Source organism: Rhincodon typus, chromosome 28 (genome assembly GCF_021869965.1).
Source record: "Rhincodon typus isolate 14 chromosome 28, sRhiTyp1.1, whole genome shotgun sequence".
NCBI lineage: Eukaryota > Metazoa > Chordata > Chondrichthyes > Orectolobiformes > Rhincodontidae > Rhincodon > Rhincodon typus.
In genome coordinates, this window is record NC_063359.1 from 38,815,909 (window position 1) to 38,833,646 (window position 17,738).

At 40.8% G+C, this 17,738-nt stretch overlaps 1 long non-coding RNA gene across 1 annotated transcript in view; it reads left to right on the top strand.

The window, feature by feature from the left end:
* The first annotated feature begins 6 nt into the window (after nucleotides 1-6).
* The window catches only part of LOC125486378, a 73,070-nt gene continuing 55,338 nt past the window's right edge, over nucleotides 7-17,738 (top strand). Inside the window, exon 1 of the long non-coding RNA XR_007265057.1 lies at nucleotides 7-445. This is a non-coding gene — a long non-coding RNA (uncharacterized LOC125486378). The remainder of the gene's footprint in view (nucleotides 446-17,738) is intronic.

A 17,738-nucleotide genomic window follows, 5' to 3' on the forward strand; every position in this document is an offset into this window, starting at 1 on the left:
TAAGCTTTGACCCATCTTCCCAGACCCCTAGCCGTTTATCCCCCACTCATATGTTCCTTTCCCTGGCTCCTAACCTGTGTTTCCCCCTCTGTTTCCCTCAGGTTGTGACCCTTCTCTGCTCCCCACTTTCTTAATACCCCCGTCTCTGCCTTCTAACTTTCTGCCGTCCTCCCGACCCCAGGGTGTCTCCTTCTGTGGGCACTCGCTTCCCTCACCCCTTCCTCCTCCTCTTACCCATCACTTCCAGTTGTAGAAGAGTATTTCTTTTTGTATTTTTTTTTATTATTGCTTGGACCTGGAGTGGATTAATTTATGGGGCAACAACCAGGCAAAGTTCTTGCGGACCAAAGAAGGCCGACACTGCCTGCGCTGCACTTTATCAAAGGAGGAAAGCGAGAGGCATCCAAACATGGAGCTCAGCATTTCAATGTGTTTGTGGAGCACGGTAAGGAGGTATCTGATAATTGGATGCACTTGATTGTTGCTGGCAAGCATTCCCTTCATTAAACAAAAAATAAACATTACAAGCTAGTAAAATCAATCAATCCAAAATATGCTTCATTGCGTGGGATAAGGAAGGGGATCAGGGTTATATGTCACACTTGGAAATTATCAGCATAAAACTTACTTCATAGGCTTTTTTAAAACCAGAATTTTGAGATTTCTGTTGATGTTTTTGGTGACCACTACATTTGATTTCATCCACTTCTAAAAATTGTTAACTTATCCCATTGATTGTGTAACTAGTGTGGTGGTTGTTTGTTTTAACTCATTGTTGTATTTCTCAGCCTGTTGCTGCTGCAGTTTATTGGATAAGTGGAAGAGCAAAGGTGCATCAGTCACCAGGTTTGAGTTTAGTGTATATGAAATTTTTTACTCACCATTGCTAGAGATTCTTCAATTGCACAGTTATGTCAAAAATTTATAAAGAAACAATCTGAGGGGTCCATCAGTGAGTGGAATTTTTGTTGAAATACAGGTGGATATAGAGGAAATGGCATACTTGAAAGTGAAGCTGAACCTAGAGGGAGTACTTTCAGGAGAAAAAGAACATCCTCTTTGTATAATGTGAAAACATGGAAAGGAACTCTTTTTAATTTAGTCCCTTGTGTTTTTCGCCAAGGGAGTTGCACCATGATTTTCACTTGCAGTAATCATTGCTTCAAATTACATACAATCTACTGCACATAAACAGATTATTCAACTCAATATATCTATGCTGGTATTTATGCTCCACAGGAGCCTATGCCCATCATACTTGCACTCACTCTATCAACACATGCTTCTGTTCCTTTCTCCTATATGTGCTTTTCTTGTTTCCTATTAAATGCATTTGTACTTTCTGTGGAACAGTGAATTCTACATTCCAACCGTTCTCCGGATGAAGAGGTTTCTCTTGAAATTTCCATCAGATTTATACGTGATTGTCTTACACTTATTGCCCAAATGCCGCAAGTGGCAATGTCTTCTCTGGGAGTACCCTATCAAATGCTTTCATAATGTTAAGTACCTCAATCAGGTCACCCCTCACTTGCTACTCTTGGATTACTCCAATACCTTGAGTTAGCTGGGCATTCTGGAGTGACCATATTTAATGATGCACAGCAGTTAGGACTGGTTCACTGGCTGGTGATTTTGAATCTGCTTCCGGATGGATTTGAAACATTGACGACCACATGGATGACTGGAAAGTTCTGGACATGTCTGTGATGGACATGGATTAAATATGATAGTCAATCTTCCACTGTAGTACCCCACAAATAGCAATGTGACAACGGCCAGATTCTTACTTTGTTTAGCCAGGTTCTTTCTATTTAATGATTTTAGTTGAGGGCATAATATTGACCAGGCCATAAAGGATAACTTTTCTGCCCTTCTTCGTCAAAACAGTGACATGGGTTCTTTTACACCTGCCTGATTGATATCTCATCCAGTAGACAGCACCTCCAACGATGCAGTATTCTGTACCACCTGTGAGCCTATGTTTTTGTCTGAGTTGCTGACTAAGAGAAAACTTAATGAGTTATGGTACCATTGTATTATGTTATTGGACTCATAATCCAGGGATTAATGATTTGGAGTCCTACATTCAAATCCCACCACCCTAACCACAGCAACTGAAGAATTTAAAATTATTTAATTGACTAAATCTGGAATTGAAGAAGTGAGTGTAGCAGTAATGATGACCATGAATTACTATCTGGTTCACAAATATCCTTTAGGGAAGTAAATCTGCAGTTTTTAACCAATCTGGCTCGTGAGGATGGATAATAAATATTGGCCTTGTCAGCAAACTCTAATCCAATGAATGAATAAAAATTACCAACAGGGCTGTACACCAAATTGGCAGTGAAAATCGTTTTGCAGAGTATCTGGTATGTTAAAGCATGTAAATATTGTTACTCTGGAGACGCAGGAAGAACACATCCCATGCACTGCAACTGAAACAACTAGGGTACAAGATGGCAACAGTTTAAAAACTCTCTTGAATGCATGGATTATTGCTGTAGTTTAACCAACTTAAAACCAAAATACTGTGGATGCTGGAAATCTGGAGTTAAAAAAGTGCTGGAAAATCTGCAGCATCTTTGAATCGAGAAGCAGTTGATGTTTTGAGTCCAATGTGACTTCTTCAGAAATGGACTTAAAGAGTCATATTGGACTCAAAACATTAGCTCCTTTTTTTCTCTCAGCTGATGCTGCCAAACCTGACTTTCTCCAGCACTTTTTGTTTTTATTATTAGGTTGGTTTTCTGCTGTTTGTCCAATTGGGACAATCAGGATAGAGCAGCCCACTTGATTGGCATCCCCTCCGTGAACTTAAATATTCACTTCCTCCACCAAAGTCGCACAGTGCTGCAAGTGACAGAACTGTATGACACACACAATGTGTGCTGTGATCTGTGTTGATAAACTGAAGTTAACTAAAGGAAACTGATTAAGAGTGATAGAAAACAGATGACAATGCTTATTTAGAAAGCTGTTTAACTTCCAGAATTATCAAATTAGTTAAAAAGTTAAAATTCAAAATTGAAAAGAAGTGTTGCCAGTCATGTAATATAAATGTGAGGTGAAATGTGCACAGTTTTCTGACCATTCTTATTATGGGTGTTTTGTAGACCACATGGTGGTTTCATAATATTGTAGTTGCATTACTTGCATTACTTACTAGAAACTGTTTCCATTAGCAAGCTATCGATTGTGTAATTTCTCTTTCGATGTCTCCTGTGGGCAGGTGATTATGTGCAGTGCTTGCAGTGTACAAACTTAAATTGGAAGATTGTACAGTTCTCCTACTGAGTGATGTTGTATCTCTATAAATTATTTAAAAATCAAATAGCAGGCATGAAAGAAGTGTGTTATATGTGCCCAAAATTTATATCTTCTATTAAAAAGAAATGAAAGTAAAAGTATAGGAGAACTGGCTGTTATGGTGGGCAGAGAAAGTAATTCTTTGTAATAAAATGTAATTTCCAGTCAGCACAATTGGAATATGCTATCCAACGGTCCCTGTGGCAGTCAATATCCAGTGTTCAGTTATTTTGGTTGCCCCTCAACCCTCAACTAATATTGAAGGGCTTGAAAATAAAGTATCACCAAAGTAGGTTTTGCAATTTGGCTTTTTTTTTAAAGAAGTGATTTGCAGTTATATAATGCCTTTCTTATCCACCGGCTGCTTCAAAGCTTTTGCAACCAAAAAAATATTTTAAGTGCGGACACTATTGCCATTTAGGAATTGCAGCAGCTAATTTGTGTAAGGCACTTGCTCACAAACGGCAATGTGACAATGACCAGGTAATTTGCTTTTTCTTGATGATGTTTGAGGAACAAACATTACCTAAACATTAAGGAAATTCCCCAGTTCTTTTTTGAAACAGCATCTTCTTCACTCAACCAAGCTGATATGTACATTAAATGACTCATCTGAAAGACGGCCTCTCTGACACTGCAGTGCTCCTTCACTACTGCACTGGAAAGTCAGCCTTGATTTTTGTGCTGAAATCCTGTGTGTACGTCGTATCACTTTTTTTCCTTGTAAATTCCTCTGTTCCCATTTAAGGTGCTGCCACCCTACATTAACTCGTTACTATGTAATTAAAGTCATGTTATACCCACTTGATAGACTTTTACCAATCCTCCGAATCCCTACAGTATGGAAACAGGTCCACACTGACTGTCCAAACAGCATCCCATGCAGGCCCATCCCCCTACCCGATCCCTGTATTTCCGATGGTTAACACACCTAACTGACATACCCCTGAACACTATGGGTAATTTAGCATGGCCAATTCACCTAACTCGCACATCTTTGGACTTTACCAGCTCCAGATGCTGTAAGTAATGCTCATTTTTCTCAGGTTAAGAGATTGCAGTTATGTGGGTAGACTGGAGCAGCTGGGGTTGTTCTGCTTTGAGCAGGGAAGGCCAGGAGAAAGTTTAGATAGAATGAATAAAAAGAACCTGTTTCCACTGGCAAATGGATGGATTACCAGAAGTTTGACAAAAGAATCAGAGGCACAGTAAATGCATATGGTTTGGAACACACTGCCTGAGACCATGATAGATGTGAGAAACTCAATAGTAGCTGATGGAAGGTAATCAGATAGATACTTGAAAGGGGCAAAGGTGCAGGGATAGATTGAAAGAAAGAAGTGTGACTAACCAAGTTGCTGTTCAAATTGAGTTACACATGAGGTCAGAATTGGAGGAGCACTGATAGCAAAATGCCTCAATAGACTGTTTTGAATGCTGTCTTATACAGTGCAGGGTGCTGCAAAGTTAATTAATACAATCCAGTGTTCACGTGTTTCACAAGTGTCGAGGCTTGTCAGAAAAAATGCTCCCATTTCTTTTAAAACAAAATGTAATTCTAAAAAGGTGAAATAGCAAAGCAGCTGGTTCCTTTTTGAGCCAAATCCCAGAGCTGGGTGTTTGGCTCAATTTCTAGTATTCTGACAGATACAAATGAGTTTTTTTAATGGTATTCATTTCACAGAGTTATCAACGGAAGCAGGGTTAGTATACTATGTTCCATTCTGGTATGTCCTTAGTACAACAGTACCACAGAACTCTGGCCCTGAGCATAGCACTGGTTGATAAGAAACAGTGAGAACTACATTTAAGTTGACTCTTCCATTAGTAAAAATGCAAGTTTTAGTTTTAGTCCCGAGAATAGTAAAAATATTGGAAAAGAAAATCTTGTTTGGTTTATCCAGCCTGTCCTTCCACAGGCTATTTTATTGTGGACTATACGTTGACCATTCGCTGTCTGCTGGGAAGTATTTTATAAATACTTAACTGATGTGCAAAGGTAATCCATCACAACATTATAACAAGTGCATGGTGGCTCAGTGGTTAGCACTGCTGCCTCACAGCACCAAGGACCCAGGTTAAGTTCTAGCCTTGAGCGACTGTCTGTGTGGAGTTTGCACATTCTCCCTGTGTCTGCATGGGTTTCCTCGCACAGTCCAAAGATATGCAGATTAGGTGGATTGGTCATGCTAAATTTCCCATAGTGTGTAGGTTAGGTGGATGAGCCATGAGAAATGCAGGGATACAAGAATATGGTAGGGGGTGGTGAGGTCATGGATCAAAGATCATAGAATCCCTACAGTGTGGTAATAGGCCATTCAGCCCAACTAGTCCACACTGCCCATTGAGCTTGGGTAGGGTGCTCTTCGGAGAGTCAGTGTGGACTTGTTGGGCCGAATGACATGTTTCCACAGTGTAGGGATTCTATAGTTCTATGATTTATTTCTTATTGCCATGATTCAGCTTATGTTTGCTGCCCTTCTTACGCTCTCCACCCCCCCCCCCAAAAAAAAAAGACAATGACTTGTTCTTTTTGACTTTCACCGGCCAGCATGCTCAGTGATGAACAACCCACTGTGTCTTGAATGGTGTTTAATTATCTTGCTATGTACCTGCTCTGCGACTTATGAACCCCAGTCTAAGGTAATTGTCTCGCAAGATATTTGTCCTTAGTTTGGAGATGCGCATTCCCTTTAAAAGGGTTGGCTTTCAATTCGTGGGTGGATCCTTCCCTACCACAGTCCCTGGATCAAAATAAAAAAGACCAACAAGATAAAATTCCTTATTAAATTTGTCATGGGACCATTGCAGAATGAAGCTGGGTCTGATCTGCTAAAGTGTCTGTGTTCAATTTAACTCATGTTGCTGTTGTCTACCCAGTAACTAAGCACCTGGTATGTAAGTTTTCTGCTGCAGCTACAACTTGAAGTGCCATGACAGAGTTTGGCAGGGGAATTGAGTTTAAGAGCCATGAGGTTATGCTGCAGCTCTATAAAACTCTGGTTAGACCACACTTGGAATATTGTGTTCCGTTCTGGTCACCTCATTGTAGGAAAGATGTGGAGAGGGTGGGAGGGTGCAGAGGAGATTTACCAGGATGCTGCCTGGACTGGAGGACACATCTTATGAGGAAAGGTGAGGGAGGTAGGGCTTTTCTCATTGGAGTGAAGAAGGATGAGAGGTGACTTGAAAGAGGTGTACAAGATGATGAGAGGCATAATCAGAGACTTTTCCCAGGGTGGAAATGACTATCACAATGGGGCATAATTTTAAGGTGATTGGAGGAAGGTATAGGGGAGATGTCAGAGGTAGGTTCTTCACGCAGAGAGTGGTGGGCGTGTGGAATGAGCTGCCGGTAGTGGTAGTAGAGTCAGATACTTTAGAAACTTTTAAGCGACTCTTGGATAGGCACATGGAGGATAGTAAAATGTGGGGTATGCAGGGTAGATTGATCTTAGTAGGATAATAGGTCGGCACTTCATCGCGGGCCAAAGGACCTGTACTGTGCTGAACTGTTCTATGTTCTGTAACACCACTTCACGAGACACAAAACAGTCACAACCTGATGCAAAAAATACTTCCTGTCAGGTCCTGCATAGGTAATGCTTAAGGTGGAGAAAGGGCTCTGGTCCCTTGTCTTTTGTTGAATCAAATGAAAACCATGTGTCTGATTTCCAGTAAATCTCTGTTGCCGTACAATACTAAGAGTTTGCAAAATGTAAATAACAAGGGTGCTCCCAATTTTCCTGCGCCAATTTTCCAAAAACATTTGAGTATGGAACTACAATCATGACAAATGTGCTGTACCAGTATTGCACCCCTAACTTTGTTCATTCTTGCGGCTGATTCCCATCAGGTTTATAGTTCTTCAGCTAAACATGCTTGACAGCTTTGAGATTATTAGTTTAGCTTGCTGCAGGATGAGTAATTTCTGTTAACTGACTGTGTGAATACTTCATACGAACGGTTAATCAAAACAAAGTCTTTATATCAGCTGTTGCAAATATGAAACACAATTACCAATATGAAAATTTCACAACTTACTTCTGTTTTACTTTTGGATTAAAAAGAAATCTTATTCATTTTTGATGTTCTTTGGTGGAAGTCACTCCACAATTTTAATTTAATATAAAGAGGGAGGTGCTAGCAGTTCCTTAGTCTGCATCCGTCACCACGTAGAAGGGAAGGACAAGTGCTGAATACGAATACCATCGCCTCCAATTTCTCCTCTAAGCACTTGCATTGAAATCCCAGACCAGAATGCATGCTGAAGTTGTATACCACTGCATAAAATCTACACTATTGAAACAGGCCATTTTGCTCAATAAATCCATGCTGCTGACATAATCCACTTGAGCCTGCTCCTGTTCTCATCTGACCCTAACCATGTCTTTTATTCCTTTCTCCTTTATGTTTGTCTAGTTTTTCCTCAAATATGTCAAACTTATTCACCTCATTACTCCCTATGCTAGCATGTCCCACATTCTCACCACTCTCTGGTCAAGAAATTTCTCCTGAATTGCCGATTAGATTTATTATCAACATCTTATTATTAATATTTATGACTTCTAATTTTGGTCTCAAGTGGGAGCATCTTTACTGTGTCTAACGTATCACAGCTTTCGTAATTTTAAACACCATTATCAGGTCTTTGTAGCCTTGTCTGAAGAATAGAGCTCCAGTCTGTTCATCCTTTCCTGCTGAGTATACCCTCTGAGTTCTGATATCATTTTCATGAATGTTTCTGCATTTCTCTGATGCTTCCGTATTATTTTAATAGTATGGAGACCAGAATTGAGTGCAGTGCTCCAAGTGTGGTCTCATCTAGAGCATGAACTTCTGATGCTTGAGATGCAAATGCCATGAGTTGAGTCAAGCTAACATCCTGACAGTTCTGTAAAGCGTATCCACACATAACAGTTGCTTGAATACATAACCCAGACTTTTCTCATCTTGAGTACGTTACCATCAAGTCCAAAACCCTTTACTAATCTCATTGTACTTTTTAAAGTTCGTTTGAGGTGTGGCCATCACTGGACAAGCCAGTATTTATTGCTCATCCCTAATTGCACAGAGGGCAGTTGAGAGTCAACCACATTGGGCTTGGAGTTGCACATAGGCCAGACCAGGTAAAGACTACAGGTTTTCCCTCCCTGAAAGGCATTAGTGAACCGGATGGATTTTTCCGACAATCTGTAATGGTTTCATGGCTATTAGACTCTTAATCCCAGATTTTTTGTTTGAATTCAAATTCCACCATCTGCCATGGCAGTATTTGAACCTGGGTCACTTCCAGGACATTGCCTGGGTCTCTGGATTAATAAGTCTAGTGATAATACCACTAGGCCATTGTATCCCCTAGAGTAAATATTACACTAAGAACAGATTTGCTGAATCTTAAAATCATGAATGTGAGCAAGATAATGTAAGTGGTTCTTTTGCAAATAACCATTAAAATAATTTTATATTTGTGATTACTCTTTCACAACAGTGGGTTTTAAATATTTTGTTTTTGAGGAACCTGTAGCTTTTTAGCTGGTTCTTTTAACCACATTCTTTCCCTTGCTCTCCCTGCAAATGCTTTTTTTTTGCAAGTAATGAGCAGCAGATCAGTTCCAAAATATGTGGATGACATTTAGCAGACCTCTGTGTACAGAGTACATTGCATTTCCTGGTCACGCTAACTGAACAAGATACTGAAGTTATTTTGGAAAACTGAATGGAGTGTGGTGAGGAGTAAATTAGATTTTGAGCTTTTTACTTGGACTCTGTTCTGTCAGGTTTTGTTAGTATCACAACATTTTAAGAGCAATTTTATTAATATCCAAAGTGTGTTTATATCAGAATAATTATTGTTTCAGATTTATTAGTTTGTAGTACTTTTTAAAAAAAATGAAGCTATAGGATCAAAGAACAGAAGTATGCATGAATTAACGTTATCAAACCAGCCAAATGTTAGAATTGAGCATTTAAACTTTTATGTAAATGATTTGTATTTTAAATCTCGAGTCTCAAATCAGCGGGGTGAGGTGTGAATTTTCAATAATCTTGAAACAGATTAATACCATCTCTCCAAGGGAATATAAAAATGAACAAGGTATTCACAGACCATATAACCATACAGCACCAAAAGGGGCTACTCAGCCTGTCATGCATGTGCTAGGTCTTGGAAAGTGCTATCCAATTAGTCCGACTTGACTGAACTTGCCTGATTCCCTCTGCAGATATTTTACATACAGAATCACTAGCTCTTACAGATTGCCGTATAAAAGATGTTAATAATTAATTACTAGTGGGGAAAATGATCAAATTAGATTGCATTATAAAACTCTTTTTTTTTTCTGTTATTAATACTTGTGTGTCGAAGATCTGAAACGGAAAGGGCTAGCTTCATGTCTCTTAATCTGTGCTATCAGCAGCCTCCATCCCCACCACTACACCCCTGCCCCCATCGCCCCCACTATAGCATAAATGCTGTCCCCTCCACACTTCATGTCAGCTCTGATGAAGAGTCATCTAGACTTGAAACATTAGCTTGCTCTTTTTCCATCTTTGCTATGTGACCCACTGTGATTTCTAGCAATTTTTGTTATCTGGCTATTATCTTGATACAGTTTGTGGGATCTTGTCCTTTGTAATTTGTAATCCAAGAAATGCAGCAGACAAGAATGACCTCTTCATTGACTGGAAAGCTTTTGAGGATGTCCTATGGGTATGAAAAGTAGAAATGCAAGTCTTCTGCTTTTTGTCCCTCCTTGCTTTTTCGTGAATAGAATGAGTTTCTGACTCGTTCACCTTTTATGCAGGAGCACCTTGCACAGATAATAGGTGGTGTCTATTTGGAAAAGTAATTATGATAATTAAATTTTCATCTTTGTGATTTTTATACCAAAATTTTAATGACATTGACTTCATATGATCACAGTAAAAGTATACAAAAACCTATATGCAGGAAACGGAAGTCATCTGTGGTCACTGGTTAGCTTTAAAGAACCACATATCCCACAAGATTACTATTGCTAACACAGATTGTGAAGAACCAGTCACACTCAAAAGACACATGACATAGGAATCACAAGCAGGAGTAGGCCACTCAGCCACTTGTGTCTGCTCCATCATTCAATAGGATCATGGCTGGTTGGACAACTCTACATTCCTGCCTGTTTATGATAGCCTTACACCACTTGCTTATCAAGAATCTGTCTGCCTCTGCCTTAACATATTCAGAAATGCCGCCTTCACAGATCTTCATGAAAGAAAGTTCCAAAAGACTGATGGCTTTCTGAGGGAGAACACTTTGTCTTAATGAGCAACTGCTTATTTTTAAACAATGAATTCAAGTTCCAGAGTTTTCCACAAGAGGAAGCATCCTTTCCACATGCAATATGTCACGACCCCGCAGAATCTTACGTTTTTAATCAGGTCCCCTCTTACCCCTTTAAACTCCAACCAATACAAGCCTCACTGTCTTCTGATGAAAGATGGAAGCATCCTGCCCATTCCAGGTATTAGTTTACAATACCTTCTCTGAACTGCCTCTGTGCACTTACTTTCCTCCTCCGGATAAAGGAACTGAGGGCATTGTTGATAAATTTGCAGATGATACAAAGATAGATGGAGGGACAGGTTGTGTTGAGGAAATGGGGGAGGCTGCAGATGGCCTTGGACAGGCAAGGGCAGTGGGCAAAAAGGTGGCAGATGGAATACAATGTGGGGAAAGTGTGAGATTATGCATTTTGGTAGGAAGAACAGAGACATAGACTATTTACTAAATGGGGAAAGGCTTTGAAAATCTGAAGCACAAAGGAACTTCGAGAATCCTGAACTAGGATTCCTTTAGGTTAATGTGCAGGTTGAGTTGGCAGTTAGGGAGCAGATACAATTATGGCATTCATTTCAAGAGAGCAAGAATACAAGAGCAGGGTTGTACTGCTGAGGCTGTGTAAGGCTCTGGTCAGACCACATTTGAAATATTGTGAGCAGTTTTGGGTTCCATATGAAAGGAAAGATGTACCAGCCTGAGAGGGGCTCCAGAGCAGGTTTACAAGAATGTTTCGGGGATGAAGGGCTTGTCATTTGAGGAATGGTTGAGGACTCTGGATGGGGTGGGGGTTGGAATCTGATTCAATATTCTGCAAGTTTCGGACGCCTGGATACAGTAGACATGGAAAAGATATTTCCAGTAGTAGGAGAGACTAGGACCTGAGGGCACAGCCTCACAGTGAAGGAACAACCTTTAGAACTGAGACGAGGAGGGATTTCTTTACCAGAGGGTGGTTAATCTGTGGAACTCATTGCCACAGAAGGCTTTAGAGGCCATGTAATTGAATATATTTAAGACCAAGATAAATAGGTTGCTGACCATTAAAGGTTATGGGGACAAGGCACATGAATGGGGCTGAGAAATGCACCAGCCTTGATCGAATGGCAGAGCAGACTCGGTGGGCCAAACGGCCTAATTCTGCTCCTATATCTTATGGTCATCTTCAAATAAGACCAATACTGTACAGAATACTCTAGATATGATCTCATCCATATCTTGTGTAGCTGAAGCATTACCTCCCTGTCTTTGTATTTAGTTCACTTTTGCAGTAAACTATACAGCAAACCTTTTATTAACCGGCACCTGTGGGACCGGGAGTGTGCCGGTTGATCAAGAATTCTGGATAATCAAGAGGTCCACATAATCAATGTAAGAACATGCACTAAGTAACAGAAACGTAATGCAAGGGGTTTACACATCACTGTTATACTTGGTTTACACCATAGATCACTTAAGTAATAATGCAACTTTGCCTTAAATGAAACTTAGCGGCAGAGAGTCTTTTCACTTGCACCCTCAACTGACTACTCGGACATCGCGGTAGATCACGGTATTTGAGGAGAAATTGACTTGAAATTGGCTCAACTTTTGATATTTCGTGTGAACGACAAGTATGTTTACACTGAAGTAAATAAATTAAACTATAATAATTGGACAGAATAATACAGTAAACTTCAGTAAAACACAATCATGTAGTACATCCTGTGTATCCACAAAATCACGAATTGTAAATTTACCTATCAGCACCAGAAAATAAGTAACAATGAAAATCAGTATCTGCAGGCAAAAATTACGTATCCATGATTTTTAACCCTATTTTTAACAAGCTCTGCACTCGCAAATTTCATCATTTGTAGGGGTTCTCAGAAATGGAACCTTCACAGATAAGGAGGAATGACTGTAATTTTTGCAGGTTTATTGAGAGTGCTGGTTCATAAAAATTGAAAGAACTGCGGATGCTGTAAATCCAGAGACAAAAATAGAAATTGCTGGCAAAGCTCAGCAGGTAGAGTGGGGGAAGAGGTTAAGGAGTAACCGATAGGTGGAAATAGTCTAAAGAGAGGGAAGAGCAGTTTGTCTGTCCCCACCTATCGTTTACTTCTTACCCCCTTTCCCCACCCTATCTTCTGCATACAAATCGACATTTTCCAGCTACTGTCATTCCTGAGGAAAGGTCACTCGACTCAAAATATTAACTCTGATTTCTCTCCACGGATGCTGCCAAGACCTGCTGAGCTTTTCTGGCAGTTGCTATTTTTGTGCAAGTTCATAAGATGCTGGTTAAAAGAAAGTTTGGTGTACTTCTTTTACCTTTCCTAATTACTTGCTGACCTTGGAAAATAACCTCTGATTCACGCACTCATACCCTGATTCTTCCGTGTCTGAGTTCTGCAATCTCTTTGCTCATTTTTGTTCTTCCTCTCCAAATAGACAAGTTTACATTTTTCCACATTATATTCTATTTGTCAGATTTTTTTTATTGTGCGACACAGGCATCACTGGCTGGCCAGCATTTATTGCCTGTACCTAGTTGCCCTTGAGAAGGTGGTGGTGAACTTCATTCTTGAACCACTTCAGTTTATGTGCTGTAGGTAGACCCACAATGATGTTAGGGAGGGAATTCCATGAGTTTGACCCAGCAACAGTGAAGGAATGGCGATATATTTCCAAGTCAGGATGGTGAGTAGTTTGGAGGGGAACTTGGAGGGGGTGGTGTTCCCATGTATCTGCTGCCCTTCTCCTTCTAGAATGAAGTGGAAGGTGTTGTCTAAGTTGGTCTGGTGAATTTCTTCAGTGTGTCTTGTAGATTGTAGGTTCACTAATGTCTTTTGGGGAAGGAAACTGCCATCCTTACCTGGTCTGGCCTATATGTGACTCCAGACCCACAGCAATGTGGTTGACTCTTAACTGCCCTCTGGATATTAAGGGATGGGCAATAAATGCTGCCGAGCCAGCAACGCCCTCATCCCATGAATGGTGCATATTGCTTCTACTGCGTATCGGCAGTGGAGGGTGTGGATGCTGTGGACATGGTGCAGATCAAGTGGGCTGCTTTGTCCTGGATTATGTCAAGCTTCTTGAGTGTTATTCAGCAGCATGCATGCGAGGAGTATTCTATCACATTCCTGACTTGTGCCTTGTAGATGTGGACAGGCTTTTGGGAGTCAGGTGGTGAGCTGGTCACTGCAATATTTCTAGTCTCTGACCTGCTCTTAAAGCCACCAGTTTATTTCTCCTCAGCTCTTCCAGACCTCCCCTGTCCAGATCGATAGGTGAGTTACTTGCTGCACTATTTGCCTCTGACCCACTCTTGTAGCCACTGTGTTTACATAGAATCATAGAGATTCCCTACAGTGTGGAAGCAGGCCATTCAGTCCATCAAGTCTGCACTAACCCTTCGAAGAGCATCCCACCCAGACCACTCCTCTACTCTATCTCTGTAACCCTGCACACCCCCCCCATGGCTAATCCACCTAACCTATGTAACCCTAGACACTGTGGGTCAATTTAGCATGACCAATCCATCTAAACCTGCATATCTTTGGGAGGAAACTGGAGCACCCAGCAGAAAATCACACAGGCACAGGGAAAACATGCAAACTCCGCACAGATAGTTGCCCACAGCTGGAATTGAACAGGGTCTTTGATGCTGTGAAACAACAGTGCTAACCCCTGAGCCACCATGTTGCCCTAACTGGCGAGTCCGGTTCAGTTCTGGTCAGTGGTAACCCACAGGATGTTGATAGTGGGGATTCAGTGATGGTAATGCTATTGAATGTCAAAGGGTGGTGGTTAGATTGTCTGTCTGTTATTGGAGAAGGCCATTGCCCGGCATTTGCATGGCACGAATGTTATTTGCCACTTATCAGCCCCAGCCTGGATATTGTCCATGGCTTGTTGCATTTAAACATGGACAGTTTCTGTATCTGAGGAGTAGCAAATGGTGCTGAACATTGTGCAATCATTGGTAAATATCCTCCACTTTTGAACTAATGTAAGATAATAGATCAGTCAGCTGAAGGTGGTTAGTCCTCGGACAATACCCTTAGAACTCTTGCCCGAGATGCCCTGGAGCTAAGTTGACAAACCACTGAGAACACTACAATTTTCCTTTTGTGCCAGGTATGATACCAACCAGCAGAGTGTCTTCCTTCTGATTCCTTTGAACTCTCAGGGACGGAAATATGGTCTTGCCTGCATGTGACTGCAGATCCACAGCAATGTGGTTGACTCTCAACTGCCAGCTGAAATGGTCTTTCAAGCCACTTGGTTGTATCAATTGCTACAAAGTCTGACCAAAGAAATGAAACCGAATGGATCACTTGGCATCCACCTAGTCTCCATAAATGACAATGGCCAAGACAGACCGTCAACCTTGCACAGTTCTCCTTACTAACATCTGGAGGCTAATGCCAGAATTGGGAGAGCTGTCTCATGGAAATCTGATATAGTCATACTCATGGAATCGTACCTTACAGACAATATTCCAGATGCCACCATTACTAAGCCTGGCTATGTCCTGTCCCTCCTGCAGGACAAACCCAGCAGAGATAGCAAAACATTGGTATACAGTTGGGAGGGAGTTGCCCTGGGAGTCTTCAACATTGACTGCAGACCCTATGAGACTCACTGCATCAAGTCAAATATGGGCAAGGAAACCTCCTGCTGATGAATTAGTATTCCTCTCAATGTTGTGGTCACTTTTTCCTAAAGGACTTGTTGTAGCACCTTTATTTATTAATCCCTTCTCATCGCACAAAACAAAATGTGGAATAGCCTGCCCTTGAGTTGGATCATAAACATACTGGTGTAAAAATTAATCTGTATACACTCCAGGAATGAATCTACCACAGCGTTATTGTTAATGTGGTTTGTCCTTTACCTATGAAGATTAAAATTACCCATGATTATCGTAACACCCTTTATTTCGTGGATGTCACATACTTGGTGTACACCTCACAACCTCTGTTTAGATGCGAATAGACAACTTTCACCAATGTTTTCCAGCTCGTGTTGCTTCTTAGATCCATCCAGACTGATTTCATATCTAGATTTCCTATGCCAACACACTTTCTCTCTATTGCAACGATTTCATCTTTTCACTAACAATGCCACCCTGTCTCCTTTTCCATTTTGTCTGTTCTTCCTAAAGATCGAATACATGTTCAGGTCCAAGCTTTAGTCTCCCGGCAGCCATGTTTCTATTCACAGTCTTATTGTACAGATGGCTAACTATTGATGCTGTTAATTCGTCTAGCGTATTGCGAATGCTCATTGCATTTAGACATAGTACCTTTTAGACTTGTCTTTTTTGACATGTTTTCCTTTTTTTTGTACTTCACTATTTCTTGCTAGTCTTCATTTCCTTTCCCTTCTACTTTTCTATTACTTGCATCTTTGTTTTCCTCTCTCCTGCCTACCTGCTCAGGTTCTTGACTCCCTACTATTCCCGTTGAAACCCTCCCTCACTCTACTATTGATTGCCCCACTAAGGATAAAACAAAGAACTGTGGATGCTGGCAGCCTGAACTAAACAAAATCCAGAAATTGCTGCAGAAACTGAGCAGATCTAGCGACATCTGTGAAGAGAAAACAGCATTAATGTTTCAAGGCCAGGGACCCTTTTTCAGAACTGATATCAGCTAGGAAAAGGTGGTCTTTATGGTGGTGGGAGTGTGCTGGTAGTGGTGATGAGAGAAAGTGGTGGATAGGGAGGCAGGAAGGAAGGAATAGGGGGTTAAAAAAGTGGGCAGATGAAAGGATTGTTGATTGTAAGCCAGGGAAGAAGAGCAGCTAGATAGCCCCCATTATTACCTGTGGGTAGGTGAAATGGGCTGGCTGTACTGAAAGCAGCTCATTTCATAAAAGGATCTGGGAGATGGGGTGTAATCCTCATAGAAGGAGGTCGTCATGCTCTAAAATTGTTAACCTCTATTTTGAGTCCTGAAGACTGTAAGGTTCCCAAGTGGAAGATGGAAAGTTGTTCTTCCAGCTTGTTTGGTTTCGCTGGAGCATTGCAGCAGGCCTGTCACAGAAATGTTGGCATGGGTACATGGTATGTTGAAGTGGCAAGTAACTGAAAATTTGGAGTCATTTTTACAGACAGAATGTAGGTGTTCCGCCAAACAGTCACTCAGTTTGCATTTGGTCTCCAGTGTAGAGGAGACATGGCAGTTTCAGGTGAGTGTTGAACCCCAGGATATGATAGTGGAGATTCAGTAATGGTAATGCAATTAAACTTCATGGAGTTAGATTCACTCTTGTTGGAAATGGTTATTGCTTGGCACTTGTCTGGTGTGAATGTTCCTTATATTTGCATGTTTCAGGTCTTTAATGTAGCTGAACAAACCAGGGATTAAAAAGAAACAATTTGTTGAGGAAGTAAAACAAACTCTTCAGTTTGATTTTTATATTTTTCTCAGGGGAAAAAAATTCTTATTCAGTCTGTTAAGATGTCACTTTATGCTGTTGATAATAACTATGAAGACATGACAGCTATTTTTAAAAGTTAATTAGGATCAAAGTAAAAAGTTCAGTGTGAAAGTTATAGATTGGTGTTAGATTCTTCAATGAGTAGAACATTTTTTAAACACACTAAAGACACCTGGTGGTATTGCTTCCTGGGTTTGGCCACATCAGAAGACACTGGACCTCATTAACGTTTTGAGTCTGATATGGCTTTTTTTTGTGAAACATTAACTCTATCGCTACCTCCCACAGATACTGTTACTGGGAATTTCCAACATTTTATATTTTTATTTCAGAATATCCCTAGCATACACAGTATTTTGCTTTTGTTGACCTTGTGATATTACACTGCTAGGGTTCATTGTGTAGTTCCTAACCTAGAGGCATGTATATGGAGGTGGAAAGTACCATTCAAAACTCCTTAAATACTTTTCTGCTTGTGGGAGCCACATGGGAGGTTCTCACTGAAAGAGTTTAAGCCATGTTTGTCCTTCACCCTACACGTGAACAGTCCTCACCCCACATGTGTGACGCAGTGTCCAATTGGCCTCTCAATAGCACTGGTTCCTTTCAGTACCTTGCTTGCTGTCACTTGTATTCTTTTCATCGGTTGCAATTTCACCAAAACAGAAAT